This window comes from Papaver somniferum, chromosome 2 (assembly GCF_003573695.1).
Source record: "Papaver somniferum cultivar HN1 chromosome 2, ASM357369v1, whole genome shotgun sequence".
NCBI classification, from domain to species: domain Eukaryota; kingdom Viridiplantae; phylum Streptophyta; class Magnoliopsida; order Ranunculales; family Papaveraceae; genus Papaver; species Papaver somniferum.
In genome coordinates this window covers 159148445-159166666 of record NC_039359.1, presented here as the reverse complement: position 1 = coordinate 159166666, position 18222 = coordinate 159148445, and the positions used below count along the sequence as shown (strand labels likewise).

Here is an 18222-nt window from a genome sequence, read left to right as displayed (position 1 = left end):
CTGGAAGAGAGGATAAAATACACTTCAAGAGAGCTAGCTTACCTCCCTTCGATAATGAAATACGCCTCCAAACTGAAAGCCTATCATCATACTTCTCTATAATAGGGTCCCAAATACTTAGGGATTTAGGTTTAGCACCAAGAGGCATGCTTAAATACATAAAGGTAGGAAATCCACTGAACAACCTACTCTTCCGTCCAAAGAGTTAAGTTACAGACTTCTCCCAGCAATAAGTATAGTTTTCAAAGTATTTACCTTTAGACCGGATATGAATTCGAAGAAATACAAGGCTGAAACATATTACGCAGCTCTTCTTTACTTTCATCTAAAAATAAGATTGTGTCATCCGTGTAATAAAGATGGTTGACTACAATGCTAGTATGAGCAATAGAAAAACCGCTAAACATTCCTTGATTAGATGTACTATCCATGAATCTTTAAAGTCCTTCCATAGCAATGTTAAATAAAAGAGGATAAACAGGACAACCTTATCTCACACTTCTTGTACTAATAAAGTAGCCGAAAAAAGACTCATTGGTAAGAATCGAGAAAGAAAAAATTGAATATTAAAACCTTAGCCAATTACACCATTTCCTACTAAATTCCATTTTCACAAGAACAAATTCTAGATATCTCCAATAGATTCTACCAAATGCCTTCTCAAGATCAATTTTTCATACAATATCCGGATTTCCAGAATCTACCAACTCATTGGAAATAAGGGTGTCATCAATGACTTGTCTACCTTCAATATAAGCACATTGCACAAGGGAAATCAGCTTATCCATATCAAGCTTTAGCCTTGAAGCTAAAACTTTTGCAATATTCTCATAAACACTAGTAAGTAGACAAATAGGTCTACAATCCTTGATAGTCTCAATGTGGTCCTTAATAATAAAATCATTAGTAACTTCTTAGTGTCTGATGGAATTAGTTTTACATCGGGGTTCACACCATTCATGAGAAAACAGTTAAATCACTTGTATCAAAATGAGTTAACTTAGTTTGACCGACAGGTTTGGGACCCGTACACTAAATTGGACGAACTTATGACCAAATACTGAGCCAAACGCAAAATAATTCTTCTCCAGCTGTGGAAATAATGCACTATGCATATCTGAATCCAAATTTACTATACAAAATCCGAACAAATGTTAGCCTTTTTTACTATGAATTCTTGTGTGAATTTTTACTGGATAACGACTAGTATCCGATTCGAAATCATAAGAAAAAAAAACACGGTGTTTGTATTTTTTTATAAAAAAAATAATATTACATATTAAAAGAAATTTTGATAAACGCATTTATAAATGATTTTTTCATAAAATTTTAATTACATTTTGAAAAAAAAATGAAAATATTTGAATGTGGATATACACTTTTGTAAGTATGAATTATGCATGTCCACATATAGTATTTCTGATGTATAAATGAACTTTCTTACTCGACTAGTTATATTTTCGAATAAATTTTATGGTTATCAGAATTCAAATTATATTTTTGAATACTACTCCTTCCGTACCATTTTAGTAGAAGGCTAGGGTTTATTTTTAGTGCCAAAATAGATGAAAGTGATCATATTTATTCCAAATTTTTTGTGATTTTCCCTTGCATTAGGATTAGAAGCTAGAAACAGGAAAATGGAAATTTAACAGTTTCAAGAATTAACATTAAAGGGGTTTACTTGGATTTTTGTTTTTTAGATAAACTAGAGTTTATTGATTATTAAGATGGTTAAAAATACCTACATATCAGAGTATTTGCCATCTCTTTTTAATGCCTCCAACGTACTCCATCACTCTACCTCCACAGTCATGATATTTTGACTTCTTTTGTACTACCCGACCATACAAAACAACACTATACTCGTGTCAAGTTCATTAGTAATATGATCATATGAAACATTCACAAAAATTATTAAAGCATCAGAGATAATATGTGTTTTTCTTTGCACGTGTTTCCTACTAAGTGGATCTTCTACATGGACATGGCCTCGGTTTATTTGGAAAAAATTTAGTTTTCTCTCCTTTATCATAATCTTCGTGAAAATATCTAAACCTTTAATTGATTTCAAAAAAAATTGGACATCCAGTAACAACCGCAGATAAGAAGACATCCAGTAACACCCTCCTCGAATCCTACCGGCGCTCTCGCGCTCGAACTACATACATGCGACTTGCATATGTCAATTTACATCCTGGGTAGACTTGTAGCTGTGGTCGAGGGCCGAAGGGTCAAGAAGTGACGACCACATATAATGCAAAATGAAATGTGGAAAGCCTGAAGAGGCCGGTTTCATGTTCTCAGTCACTAAACAAAAACCCTAAATCCCCATTTTGTCGTCTCCGCATCCATTTTATTCTTCTGAATCATCATCATGTCTCTTCATATACTTCGATCAATCTGAAATCTTCAATCTCCATCATTTACCACCGCCGCCATCATATCCTTCGCTTCTACTTACAGATCTCGCAGAACCCAAATCGAAATTAGATAATTTGATGATTCGCTAATTACGGATTCTCCATCGTGGGTTTATAAAAGGAGGATAACACTAAGAGTTATCATGTCAGATATATATATCGTGTAACATTATAACTAGTACAATCACGAAGGTATTCTATATAATGTTATTAGAAATTCGTTAATTATCAACTTACTAGATGTGTTCCTGAGGTACACCTTTGGTACTTCATTTACTGTCTTATTCGGAATAAGTGCAAATTATCTTTCACACAATCTTCCTCGTAATGAGCTTTCACAAGGTCTTGATGATGCTGAAGGATTTGTTTTATAGGACCGTATGTAATGTCCAACGCATATTGGAAATTTGTATCGTCGATTAATGATTTGCAATAAAAGAAAGATGGATAAGGCATGGAAGGCTATATATTGGCATTTGATGATGCATATTAAATATAAAAGAAAAGATATTATTAAAATTAACAGACTATGTAAACTAGTAATTTATTTTGAAGGAAGTATGAGAAACCTCGTAACAAGATGTTGGGATATATGTTTTAGAAAAAAATTTGAAATCCCAATAAATAAAAATATTTTCGATAACAATTAAGTTTTTCATGAAATAAATTAATTCTTTTTGTAATTAATTCTAACCGTCATATTTCGTGGTGTCAGTATAGTTAAACACACCGTAATAACTTTGATAGTTTGATAACTTGTGATAATGGTGGTAACTACGCCATAATATATATACTTGATTAAACATGTGCTGAATTTTTTGAATATAAAATTATATTTTGGTTGGAAGGATAAAAAAAGGAGAGTTGAGTTCTCTTTTATGTTTTCTTTTTCAAAGAAAAAAGGAAAGAAAATAAATGTTTGAGCATTACTTATTTTCTACAACAGTTATTTAAAACAAGAATTGAAGTGTAATAGTATCAAATTCTCTCATAGTGGAAGAGTGATTATGAAGAAGATTGAACTTGACTATCTAGCCTGAGGATGATGCGACGTCGAAAAACTTGCTCGACATAGGGAAGAGCTGCGAAACATTTTATAGAGAGTGACATAGTCTCAGCCTTTATATTATTTTGTTTTGGTTTTAGAATTGATTACTAATACGTGCATAATTTAAATATTCTTAGTGTCAAATCCATGATTATATTTGCTAGTGTAATTTTTTTCATATTACTTGTTATTACGTTTGTTTTATATTTTGAGTCCTTTGTAAGGATGAATTAACGCTAAAACATCATGCTTGCAAAGAAAAATCAACGTGCATTTGCCTAGTGAAAAGTGAAGTTTTACGTCTTGATTACTATGTTTACGAGGGGAGCGGAGTAGGTCTTGCTTCATATTTGTTAGTTCATTTCTGGTTTACACGACTTCAGACAGATAAAGCAGCTACAAAAGTTATGCCTGTCAATCGAGTAGGTGATTTTGGATTAGCTCCTGGGATTTCGGGTCGTTTTACTCCATTTGGGAGTTTCGGCCTGCGAGGTTTGGCCCAGGGGGCGGGATTTTCCAGTCCGTTATAGCTGTTGATCCTGGAATGATAATTGTGATTTCGATGTATGCCACTGGAAGGATGAAGCACATGTGAGGAAAATATTTCTTAAAAGCCAAGCCCATGTCTAAGTGTTTTGGGTTCATTATTAGTTCTAGGATCTACTTATATAGAGCTGTCAAACGGGGAAAGCTAGGGTCAACCCGACCCTAGCTTGCCAACCCGTATTAGGGTTAGGGTCAGCCCTAACCCTAGTACTATTCATGAACAAGCTCAAAATCCCAACCCTAACCCTAGGCGAGTCAGCCCTGGCGGGTTAACGGTTGGCTGGTTAATGGTATCGATTCAAAAATGAAAATAAAAATAAAAACTAAGGACTTTGGTAAGGGTCGAACTTAGCTTAGGCTTAGGTCAATTTGGTGTTTAGTTAACAGCCCAACCACTGGGATGTGAAGTGTACGTCCATAGTCCCACTTAATCAACACTATAACTAGCGAGTGCACTTTAGCTTCTTAGGAACGAAACCCTAACATCAACTGAGCACTTTATTTTTCTATCATTTTATTAGTTTAATGTCGGTGAGACTAACCACGGTTTTAAGTTTTTTTTCCCCGTGGTTGTTTTCTTTTTCTCATTTGTAAACAATCCTCCATCACTTAATATCTATTCTCCTGTCTCAATTTTATATTTCAACTTTTACAGTCGATAATTATATATATATATATATATGAGCAAGATCTGCATCAATCTTTCATCATTTAATATTTCCCCTGCCATTGATCACTCCTCCGCTCTACTAAAATCAACTATCAGGAATATTGAAAGCACCTGCATAGAATAAAATATGCGCTTATGTGTTTATTAAGATCTTTCTTTGTTATGCTACTCTTCTTATAGATTTGGGGCATCCTGAATAGATATGTGATTAATGAATCAAAGTTTTTATTTGATTTATTGATTGATTATTTGAAACCTAAAATTGTAATATATGTTTGGTTAGACCTTAAATTAACTAAATTTATTGTTTTAAAATGAACTAAATTGTAATATATGTATACAAGTCAGGGATTTTAAACAGTTGGTAGGGATGAACGATGTATTTATTAATTTTGACGGGTTGGCGGGTAACCCGCGGGTTAGACCTACCCCGGCTTGTTTTCTAGTAGGGTTGTATATGCCAACCCTAACCCGGCCCGTTTAGACAACAAGCCAAGCCGGGTCGGGTTGAAACAAGCCGGGTTAGGGTCAACCAGCGGGTCGGGTTACAAATTGACAGCTCTATACTTATATCAGGAAATGGCTTTTGTTATGATGAAGTTAGCATCTTCAATTATGATCTTCAATTTCCATGTGAAGTTTTGGTGGATCAAGTTATCACGCCCAACCCATCAATTGTACTAAAAATGACAATGCTCTGATGATTAAGGTGAACGAAAAGGAATTCATGTTCAACGCTTAAATTTGAAAAGAGGTACATTATTTATATCTCACGAGCATGACCCTTCAATAAAAAGAAGAACCTAAATTTTTATTTGGTAATTCGAATTTTACACCAAATGTCCTGAAAATTGAAAGACTATGAGAAGCATCTAGTTGAATCTTGAAACTTAAATGAATAAATTCTACCCAAAGATGAAAAATCTGCCTCACACCCAGAATTGTTATGTGAAATAAATTTATCTTGTGACCTAAAATTTATTTATTACCCTAAATTATGGCAACTGAACCAAAATCTAGCATGTTACCCAAATTTTTTATCCTAACTGTTAGAGCATAGCTCGATTGAACTCACCAAGCGTTGGTATGTCATGTTCAGTTGTCATATTTTAGTGTGTCAAAAATCATCTAAAGTCGCTTGATTATATACTAAATTCAACTTCGTTTAGGTTAGACTAGAAAGTCTAGGAATGTTGAGACATACAAGTATTACTCTGAAGACCTGAAGAATATGAAGAAGTGACGAACTACAATGATGACATCATCTTTCCACCCGAGGTTAGTAATATTTACTTGAACTGTTTCATTCCTAACGTATCTTTCAAGTCGGTCAATATTGAAAACATACCTGCGAAGCTGTATATACTGTACATATTATATAATACTCTAGTGATGTGACATGGTCATAATTGTATGATTATAATATCAGGGAATTAGAATACAAAGTGTAACGCTTATCTTTTAAACTTCATAGATATGACATCGACATAATCTTGTATATACTGTTATGATTATGTGGATGGGTTATGGTGAAGATTTCATTATAGGAAAAAATGTTTTACTTTTGTTTAAAGGAAGTACATTCATGAACTTGTTTTGTGAATGGAAAGGGAAATCATTAGGCTTATTGGTTCGGGTATTCATTGCAAATCTTTGGATGACCAATATGTGTGAGATGGTAGAACCGATCTTAACCTTCGTTACGTATCTTGGTATAACTAATCACAATGCCTGAGTTATGATTTGGTATGACTAGTTTTTATTAATTGGTGTAACCAATCCTCAGTAATCACCATGTGATGGTATGATCGATCTTTGTAATTAGTGTGACTGATCCTAGTAATTGATGTGACCGATCACAAGTGTTGTGTAATTGATCCTTGTAATTAGTAACCGGTCCTGCTAAATGGTGTAACCGATTACAATCAATACCATGGGAATATGGAATCGATCCTTGTAACTGGTGTAACCGATCTTAGTGACTAGTGACTGACCACAAGTATTTCCATAATAAGGTAGATAACTGATTCTAGTGATTGGTAGAACCTATTGAACCCATGCATGTGATATGATATTTGATCAATCACATAGTTATCTTGGAATACAGGTCAACCAATTTTAAACTTGTTTTGGACGTGTGGTATAACCAATTCCAAGAATGTAAATCCATGTGAAAATGAAAAAGGATTTATAGTGAAGAGATGTCAACATACTTTGAACACGTACACTAACTCTTATAATTTATTTTTCAAAGATATTCCTTAGTACTTTGAACACGTACACTAACTCGTTTATACCTACTTTCTTTTCTGCTTTTATGCTTATGAGGTGTGGAATTTGGCATCAATATTACCCAATTAGGTGTGGAATTTGGCACTCAATAGTATACATTGTTCAAAGAGGAAGTTTGTCCGTGTACATGTTTGCTTATTTCTGTAAATTAGATGCATTATTATTTTTCGGAAAATGTGCATTTTGTTTTAGTTCAACTTTGATGATTACTCTTGAGTAGTGTAAGTATCCATTGGGCTAGTTGGGATCACTCTTTCCATCTCCTTTTAGTGGAAGGTAACTGTGATGTAAGTGGTGTCGACTTGGGCGAAGGACAGATTAAAGTTTAGGTCAAGTAAAGTGTTTGGTTTGTGTATAGGGAGGTAACTGCCAATAACTTTTTGGAAGCAGTTCAGTGTAGATAGTCTCCTAGAGGGATGTACTTTTGTTTGTATGTAAAGTACTAACTACTTTATGGTGTATAATTATCTATCTCCAACTCTTTGTATGTAAATAGTTAGTAATGTGTTGAATATAGCTATCTTGGGTGTAGAACTGGTCATTCATGTGCTGGATCGTTCTTTTCTTTTGTCCTCAGCTTAAATATTTTGGGTCTCTATCTTTATTAGCACCTTAAGTATGGATTTAGTGGCTTAAATTGAGATTAATGAAAATGGGGCGCTACAAAGTTGGTATCAGAGCCCATTAGTAGGTCTTATATGGGCGCTTAGTAAAAGCTAGAATCTAAAAGACGTCTAGAATAAAATCATACTAAGTATAGTTGTGGTTATTTGCTGTTTTGTGTCAGTAGTGTGTTTATAATATGTATTGTAAAATATTAGATATTAAGATTTATGTTCTTGTTGGTGGCAGAGAATGGCAAACGATACTGAAAAACAGAATTTGGAGGGTGGATCAAGTCAGCAAATTGAGAGTAGTAATGTGGAGATATTAATAAAGTCTATGGAAGAGATGAGGCAACACCAACTGTTATTGGAGGAAAGGCTTGGAATTTTGCCCAACTCAGGGGGTACAGGTCAGATTTCAAACCCATGGGATATGATTATGCCGGCACGAAACCAGAATCAATCTGGACAGTTACTTCAGCAGCATTTAAAACTCTATCCAGAGGTATTCAGTGGCAGTCCTCCAGATCCCGAGGTGGCGGAAGAATGGTTGCAAAATGCAGAACATGTTATTGAACATGTATCCAATGATAAAGGTACTTGGGTTAATTTTATTACTTTCAAATTTCGAGGACCATCACGGGATTGGTGGAATACAGTAATGAAAGTGGAAGGTGGAACAATGACTTGGAATAGGTTTATGGATTTGTTCATAAACAAGTATGTACCTGATGCATCAAGAGATAGGAAATTCTATGAGTTCATGGCTTTAATGAAGGGTGTTATGTCCATTAGCGCTTATAATTATAAATTCACAAAATTATCGCGTTATGGAGCAGAGTTGATAGCCACTGACGAGGCTAAAACAAAGAGATTTATCAGAGGATTGGATCCCGAGATGCGAACACAACTTTCATGTTTACGAATCAGGACTTACGAGGATGCTTTAAATCGGTCTCTTGACTATGAAAAGGAAATGGAAGATCAACTTGCAACACGAATTAGAGATAGGCCGCAACTATTTTCAGCAAGAAAAGATCCAGCAAAACGACCAATGCTATCAGCTCCTAATCATCCATATTTCATACCATCAGTAAGACCACGGTCAATGGGGTCAACATCAGTACAACCTACAATATCACCTACAACACGTCCACCTGCAGTTAGACCTCAAGGGAGATTGGTGCGTTTCCAGCAAGTACGTCCGGTTGCACCAACAAGTATTGGTTCGAGTTCCTTCATATGTCATAACTGTGGTGAATGGGGTCATTTTAGGAAGGATTGCACAAAGAAACCATCAGCAGGGTTAGCTCAACAAGGAACGGTGTATGCGATGGAACCAATAGTAACTTCTCATCTGGAGACATCAGAAGAGAGTCCAGTGCTTTATACAGTGATAGATGGGGATAACTCGGCGACCGATCAAGTGGTGGAAGGTAAAATGTTATTATTCAATCATCTAGTTCATGTGCTGTTTGACACTGGTTTTACTCGATCATATAAAAACCTAAGCGTAACAACTGAACTAGAGTTAGACATGGCATGTAACAACATAAATGTTAGTTTTGACTATACCGTTAGGGAGAAAGAATCATATATGCGGCTCAATATTCCGATTTGTTCACCTGAGGCTTGTTAGCTTTCTTTTCGTGGACGAAAAGTTCTGTTAGGTGGGGTGAATGTAGAAACCCAATAGTTTTTATTTTGATTGTCGACTAATCAAAGTATAATTTAAGGTTTTTTTAGTCCTTAATTATCTTGCGTTTTAAGAATAGTCGTCCATAAGAATAAATTGTTTTGTTATACTGTAGAAGTGTGATTTTCTTTCTGTTAATTGCTTAGAGTTTGGGAATTATGCATGTTTTTGACTAACGTGTCAGGGTCAAATAAATTAAGAATTTTTACTAGTAGGGCTTACTGGTGAATATTTTGTTTGTAGTGGGCTTCTTCTCTGATTAGGATAGTTTAGAAAGAAATAGTGTAGACATAGTGAATGCCTACCTTGACACATAGAGTCACAATCGGTTAAGGGGACGTTTGGAAAGAAAAGAAAAGGATTTGATAAAACTCTCAAACTTATCTTTTTATCTCAACGCATGTGGCATAGAAAATACAAGAAAAATAACTGAGTGGAAAAGAGAAAGAGCGGAGAAATGAATGATTTTGATTTGAGTTTCTGAACTCTATCTGAGAGGAAAGAAGGTTGTGTTCGTGAAGCCTTTAATTAGTTGAAAACCTGCACAAAGTGTTTGAGAAGAGGGTTTTTCCCCTGTGCTCGTTTGATCAATAATTGAAGGTATGGCTCGACTCTATTTGATCTTGTTACAACTAATTGAATTTGTGTTCAACGATTTTTTGATCAACGGGTTTTGTATTTGGTGATTCAGCTGCCTCTATAGCTACCTATTCTCGTCAATTTTTGCTTGAACTACTTAGGGTTTTTCTGAAACTCTTTCTTTTACAATTTCTTTCTGCTGGTTCATGATTAGGGATATATTATGCTAGGGTTTGATTTAGATAAGTTGTGTTACTTCATGATACCGTAAATTTGGGTTTGACATGAAAATTGGTTGAATTGAAATACCCATCAATACTTCAGGATTTTATGTTTAGTCAGGTGTTCTTTCAATCTTGTTGTAAATTGTTCAACTTTGGGGATTTAATTTGAATATCTTATTTATGCTTTTACGAACTCGGTTAATCTCTAGTTTTGCCTATCTTTTACTGAAGCGACTAAAGAAATGCATTTGAAATTGATCCTTGGATTTTCAGATTTACTGTGATATATGGATGTTAAGAATTTGATAAGGATTTGATGTCATGAATCTACAAATCATCATGGAACTTGGGTTGTAAAGAAAAGTTGAATTAAATGAGTTGGACATGTTACAACAGATTTTGCTTGTATAGCTTCGGATCGTTTTGACCTGATATGAGGCATGTTAATCCTGAACTGAATTGGGGACTTTTCCTTGATAAAAATAAATCTTTAGATGAGAATTCCAGCATGATAATTAGCATTCAGTTCAATTATCACACTACAGGCAATGCCATCTTCAGTAATAAGTGTTTCACACCTTGGCAGTCATATTCTTCAACTAGTTGAACACATTTGCATTCTGGATTAGCTTTAGCTTCTATTGAGGAGTCTTAAAGTTTTCATCAATGATTTCAAATGGATACTAAATGTTAGGGACTGATAGTTAAACTAAGAGTTTTGGCTAGCTCAGCTAGTAATTTTTTTGTAAGATCAACTTATATGGAATGCATCTATCTTTCTAACTTAACTTCTATTTGAAGGTTAACGGTGTCTTTGGATTCGATAGGCTGTCCGCAGAGATTCAGGTTTGAATAGCAGTTTAAGGTGGGAACTTACATTACTCTCTTGTAACCATTGATGCCCTTTTCAAAACGATGTTTATGCACTTAACAAACTCATGCATTGTAGAATGTTGATTCTCTAAAACTCTGTTCATTTCTTTAGCTTTTCCATTACTCGGAAAGGACCTGGTGTGCTTTACTTGCCTTTATGAATGTTATTGGAAACAAGAGTTTCCATCTGTGGTATACATGACACATTTCTTCATTTATACCTACTTTCCTTTCTGCTTTTATGCTTATGAGGTGTGGAATTTGGCATCAACATTACCCTATTAGGTGTGGAATTTGGCAATCAATAGTATACATTGTTCGAAGAGGAAGTTTGTCCGTGTACATGTTTGCTTATTTCTGTAAATTAGATGCATTATTATTGTTCGGAAAATGTGCATTTTTTTTTTTATTTCAACTTTGATGATTACTCTTGAGTAGTGTAAGTATCCATTGGGCTTGTTGGGATCAGTCTTTCCATCTCCTTTTAGTTGAAGGTAACTGTGATATAAGTGGTGTCGACTTGGGCGAAGGAGAGATTAAAGTTTGGGTCGAGTAAAGTGTTTGGTTTGTGTATAGGGAGGTAACTGCCAATAACTTTTTGGAAGCAGTTTAGTGTAGATAGTCTCCTAGAGGGATGTACTTTTGTTTGTATGTAAAGTACTAACTACTTTATTGTGTATAATTATCTATCTCCAACTCTTTGTATGTAAATAGTTAGTAATGTGTTTAATATATCTATCTTGGGCGTAGAACTGGTCACTCCTGTGATGGTTCGTTCTTTTCTTTTGTCCTCAACTTAAATGTTTTAGGTCTCTATCTTTATTAGCACCTTAAGTATGAATTTAGTGGCTTAAATTGAGATTAATGAAAATGGGGGGCTACAAAGTTGGTATCAGAGCCCATTAGTAGGTCTTATATGGGCGTTTAGTAAAACCTAGAATCTAAAAGACGTCTAGAATAAAATAATACTAAGTATAGTTGTGGTTATTTTCTATTGTGTGTCAGTAGTGTGTTTATAATATGTCTTGTAAAGTATTAGAATATTAAGATTTATGTTCTTGTTGCGGTGGCAAAGAATGGCAAACGATACTGAAAATCAGAATTTGGAGGGTGGATCAAGTCAGTAAATTGAGAGTAGTAATGTGGAGATATTAATGAAGTTTATGGCAGAGATGAGGCAACACCAACTGTTATAGGAAGAAAGGCTTGGAATTTTTCCCAACTCAGGGGGTACAGGTCAGATTTCAAACCCAGGGGATATGATTATGCCGTCACGAAACCATAATCAATCTGGACAGTTACTTCAGCAGTATTTAAAACTCTATCCAGAGGTATTCAGTGGCAGTCCTCCAGATCCCTAGGAGGCGGAAGAATGGTTGCAAAATGCAGAACATGTTTTGGAACATGTATCCAATGATAAAGGTACTTGGGTTAATTTAGTTACTTTCAAATTTCGAGGACCATCACGGGATTGGTGGAATGCAATAATGAAAGTGGAAGGTGGAACAATGACTTGGAATAGGTTTAAGGATTTGTTCATTAAAAAGTATGTACCTGATGCAGCAATAGATAGGAAATTCTATGAGTTCATGGCTTTAACGAAGGGTTTTATGTCCGTTAGCGCTTATAGTGATAAATTCACAAAATTATCGCGTTATGGAACAGAGTTGATAGCCACTAATGAGGCTAAAGAGAAGAAATTTATAAGGGGATTGGATCCCGAGATGCGAACACAACTTTCATGTTTACGAATCAGGACTTACGAGGATGCTTTAAATCGGTCTCTTGACTATGAAAAGGATATGGAAGATCAACTTGCAACACGAATTAGAGATAGGCCGCAACTATTTTCAACAAGACAAGATCCATCAAAACGACCAATGTTATCAGCTCTTAATCAGCCATATTTCATACCATCAGTAAGACCATGGTCAATGGGGTCAGCATCAGTACCACCGACGATATCACCTCCAACACGTCCACCTGCAGTTAGACCTCAAGGGAGATTAGTGCGTTTCCAGCAAGTACGTCCGGTTTCACCAACAAGTGCTGGTTCGAGTTCCTTCATATGTCATAATTGTGGTGAATGGGGTCATTTTAGGAAGGATTGCACAAAGAAACCATCAGCAGGGTTAGCTCAACAAGGAACGGTGTATGCGATGGAACCAATAGTAACTTCTCATCAGGAGACATCAGAAGAGAGTCCAGTGCTTTATACAGTGATAGATGGGGATAACTCGGCGACCGATCAAGTGGTGGAAGGTAAAATGTTATTATTCAATCATCTAGTTCATGTGCTGTTTGACACTGGTTTTACTCGATCATATAAAAACCTAAGCGTAGCAACTGAACTAGAGTTAGACATGGCATGTAACAACATAAATGTTAGTTTTGACTATACCGTTAGGGAGAAAGAATCATATATGCGGCTCAATATTCCGATTTGTTCACCTAAGGCTTGTTAGCTTTCTTTTCGTGGACGAAAAGTTCTGTTAGGTGGGGTGAATGTAGAAACCCAATAGTTTGTATTTTGATTATCGACTAATCAAAATATAATTTAAGATTTTTTAGTCCTTAATTATCTTGCGTTTTAAGAATAGTCATCCATAAGAATAAATAGTTTTGTTATACTGTAGAAGTGTGATTTTCTTTCTGTGAATTGCTTAGAGTTTGGGAATTATGCATGTTTTTGACTAACGTGTCAGGGTCAAGTAAATTAAGAATTTTTATTAGTAGGTCTTAGTGGTGAACATTTTGTTTGTAGTGGGCTTCTTCTCTGATTAGGATAGTTCAGAAAGAAATAGTGTAGACATGGTGAATGACTACCTTGACACATAGAGTCACAATCGGTTAAGGGGACGTTTGGAAAGAAAAGGATTTGATAAAACTCTCAAACTTATCTTCTTATCTCAACGCCTGTGGCATAGAAAATACAAGAAAAATAACTGAGTGGAAAAGAGAAAGAGCGGAGAAATGAATGATTTTGATTTGAGTTTCTGAACTCTATCTGAGAAGAAATAAGGTTGTGTTCGTGAAGCCTTTAATTAGTTGAAAACCTTCACAAAGTGTTTGAGAAGAGGGTTTTTCCCCTGTGGTCTTTTGATCAATAATTGAAGGTATGGCTCGACTCTATTTGATCTTGTTACAACTAATTGAATTTGTGTTCAATGATTTTTCTATCAACGGGTTTTGTATTTGGTGATTCAGCTGCCTCTATAGCTACCTATTCTCGTCAATTTTTGCTTGAACTACTTAGGGTTTTTCTGAAACTCTTTCTTTTACAATTTCTTTCTGTTGGTTCATGATTAGGGATATATTATGCTAGGGTTTGATTTAGATAAGTTGTGTTACTTCATGATACCGTAAATTTGGGTTTGACATGAAAATTGGTTGAATTGAAATACCCATCAATACTTCAGGATTTTATGTTTAGTCAGGTGTTCTTTCAATCTTGTTGTAAATTGTTCAACTTTGGGGATTTAACTTGAATAGCTTATTTATGCTTTTACGAACTCGGTTAATCTCTAGTTTTGCCTATCTTTTTCTGAAACGACTAAAGGAATGCATTTGAAATTGATCCTTGGATTTTCAGATTTACTGTGGTATATGAATGTTAAGAATTTGATAAGGATTTGATGTCATGAATCTACAAATCGTCATGGAACTTGGGTTGTAAAGAAAAGTTGAATTAAATGAGTTGAACATGTTACAACAGATTTTCCTTGTATAGCTTCGGATCGTTTTGACCTGATATGAGGCATGTTAATCTTGAACTGAATTGGGGACTTTTCCTTGATAAAAATAAATCTTTAGATGAGAATTCCAGCATGATAATTAGCATTCAGTTCAATTATCACACTACAGGCAATGCCAGCTTCAGTAATGAGTGTTTCTCACCTTGGAAGTCATATTCTTCAACTAGTTGAACACATTTGCATTCTGGATTAGCTTTAGGTTCTATTGAGGAGTCTTAAAGTTTTCATCAATGATTTAAAATGGATACTGAATGCTGGGAACTGATAGTTAAACTAACAGTTTTGGCTAGATCAGCTAGTAATTTTTTTGTAAGATCAACTCATGTGGAATGCATCTATCTTTCTAACTTAACTTCTATTTGAAGGTTAACGGTGTCTTTGGATTCGATAGGTTGTTCGCAGAGCTTCAGGTTTGAATAGCAGTTTAAGGTGGGAACTTACATTACTCTCTTGTAACCATTGATGCCCTTTTCAAAACGATGTTTATGCACTTAACAAACTCATGCATTGTAGAATGTTGATTCTCGAAAACTCTGTTGATTTCTTTAGCCTTTCCATTACTCGGAAAGGACCTGGTGTGCTTTACTTGCCTTTATGAATGTTATTGGAAACAAGATTTTCCATCTGTGGTATACAAGACACACTTCTTCGTTTATACCTACTTTCCTTTCTGCTTTTATGCTTATGAGGTGTGGGATTTGGCATCAATATTACCCTATTAGGTGTGGAATTTGGCACTCAATAGTATACATTGTTCGAAGAGGAAGTTTGTCCTTGTACATGTTTGCTTATTTCTGTAAATTAGATGCATTATTATTGTTCGGAAAATGTGCATTTTGTTTTAGTTCAACTTTGATGATTACTCTTGAGTAGTGTAAGTATTCATTGGGCTTGTTGCGATCACTCTTTCCATATCCTTTTAGTGGCAGGTAACTTTGATGTAAGTGGTGTCGACTTGGGCGAAGGAGAGATTAAAGTTTGGGTCGAGTAAAGTGTTTGGTTTGTGTATAGGAAGGTAACTTCCAATAACTTTTTGGAAGCAGTTCAGTGTAGATAGTCTCCTAGAGGGATGTACTTTTGTTTGTATGTAAAGTACTAACTACTTTATGGTGTATAATTATCTATCTCCAACTCTTTGTATGTAAATAGTTAGTAATGTATTGAATATAGCTATCTTGGGTGTAGAATTGGTCACTCCTGTGCTGGTTCGTTATTTTCTTTTTTCCTCAGCTTAAATGTTTTGGGTCTCTATCTTTATTAGCACCTTAAGTATGGATTTAGTGGCTTAAATTGAGATTAATGAAAACGGGGCGCTACAACAATGAAGGCTTGAATATGTGTTTGTCTAGGTTTGTGTGGGTGTTCGAATACAGAATATATGGAACTGACTGTTAACTGAGATGAACTGATGAAAGGAATGTTGTGATGCAGAAATGGGTTTCTATGGAGGTGGTGGTTGAGATGTTGCATCTACAGATGATGCAGTTAGAGCCTTGGAGCTGGTTGTGAATGTTGCAGGGTAATGATTGAGATGATACTTACAAGGGAAGCTGAGGGTCTTGCTGTGTTGGTAGGATGTTGTCGCAGCTCAGATGCAATTGGTGGTATTGAATTCTAATTAGGAGGCAGTGCCGAAGTATATGATTGATAGTTGTGTGATACAGGGAAGCAGTGATGGATGATTGCGAAACAGGTATGTATGACCTATGAGAGGAAGATGGATGGCAGGTGGTGAGATGAGCTGGGAAGTGCAGGTAGTCTTGTAGCTGATCGCAGAAAACTGATCGAGTGCTAGTGCTATTGAACCTGTGGAGTTATGGGATGAGTTGAGAAGATTGCATTACAGGGAAGAACTCGAGCAACTGAAAGTATGGCCTATGATAGTTTCGAAGATGCAGATCGGTGCAAGAATGCAGTGAAAATGGTGATGATGTGACTGGTGCTGAGCATCAGAGCAGAACTGGAATGCAGTGGAATTAGGAGCTGATGTTGTAAAGATACAATGAGACAGGAAATGGAAGATTACAGGGCACGAGGAGCAACTGCTGGTGAAAAAGAGGGGGTCTAACAACACCACCCAATAATTCGATTAGCAATCTGTATGGACTAACTCCGAAATACTTTGCTAGAGAATCAACTAGACAGTCAGACTCAATCTAGATAAAAGTATCTCAAGAATTTAATATCTCTCTCCTGATTTGATTTTTACTCAAGCTAAAAACAATAGCGAGTCTTTATCAAATACAAGGAATACTTGGACGGTACCAAAGACCAATGTCCAAGGATCAATCGATATCAATCAACAGGCAAAGGTTGGATTTCCAATTCATGATCACGAACGCACAACCTGTATTATTTCAATTATATAAAATATAATGCGGAAAAGAAATAACACAGACACCAGAAATTTTGTTAACGAGGAAACCGCAAATGCATAAAAACCCCGGGACCTAGTCCATATTGAATACACACTGTATTAAGCCGCTACAGACACTAGACTACTGCAAACTAACTTCGGACTGGACTATAGTTGAACCCCTATCAATCTCCCACTAATACAAGGTACAGTTGTACTCCTACGCCTCTTATCCCAGCAGGATACTGCGCACTTGATTCCCTTAGCTGATCTCACCCACAACCAAGAGTTGTTGTATCCCAAAGTAATAGACTTGATAATAAAAAGATCTGTCTCACACAAAAAAAGTCTATCAAAGGATAAATCTGTCTCCCACAGATAAACCCCAAGTTTTGTTCCGTCTTAAGATATAAAATCAAGGTGAACAGGAACCAATTGATAATCTGGTCTTATATTCCCGAAGAACAACCTAGATTAATCAATCACCTCTCTACAATCCTTCCTGACTACACAAGCGGATTGTCGAGGAATCACAAACAGTGAGACGAAGATGTTTGTGACTTATTTATCTTGCCTATCGGAGAACTCTCACGATCTCAATCCAATAAATCGATTGTACTCATACGGTAGAAGATGCAAGATCAGATCACACAACTATGGTAAAAGTAGTATCGGTCTGGCTTCACAATCCCAATGAAGTCTTTAAGTCGTTAACCTGGTTTTAGAGAAGAAAACCAAAGTTTAAAGGAGAATCGACTCTAGTGAGCGCACTAGTATCACACAGACGTGTTGGGATTAGTTTTACTCAAAACTAGATGTCTCCTTTATATAGCCTTCAAATCAGGGTTTTTCCTTAGTTACAAAGAAATCCATATTCACCGTTAGATGAAAAACTGATTTAGATTCAACCTAATATTTATCAACCGTTAGATCGAAAAATTAGCTTGTCACACACACTTGGGTAGACGTTTACTAGGTCTGTGAAAACCATGCACAAACGTGTACACGTATGTTGGTTCAACATAATAACTCGAAAGGTTAACAATATGAGCATTTCATATTAACCTTGTTCTTATTCACCATAACTAGTTCAATTGACTCAAATGAACTAGTTAAAGAGTTGTTCAATGGCTATGAGATCTTATGTAACTACAC

General features: G+C 35.6%; 1 long non-coding RNA gene across 2 annotated transcripts; it reads left to right on the top strand.

The window, feature by feature from the left end:
* Nucleotides 1-13887: 13887 nt before the first annotated feature.
* On the top strand, nucleotides 13888-17007 carry LOC113349563. 2 transcript variants are annotated; one of them, XR_003360258.1, is made up of 4 exons: nucleotides 13888-14072; nucleotides 15077-15140; nucleotides 15635-15726; nucleotides 16143-17007. It is a non-coding gene; the product is annotated as an uncharacterized LOC113349563 (long non-coding RNA). The 2 variants fall into 2 exon arrangements; XR_003360259.1 differs by lacking the exon at nucleotides 15635-15726.
* The last annotated feature ends 1215 nt before the right edge of the window (nucleotides 17008-18222 follow it).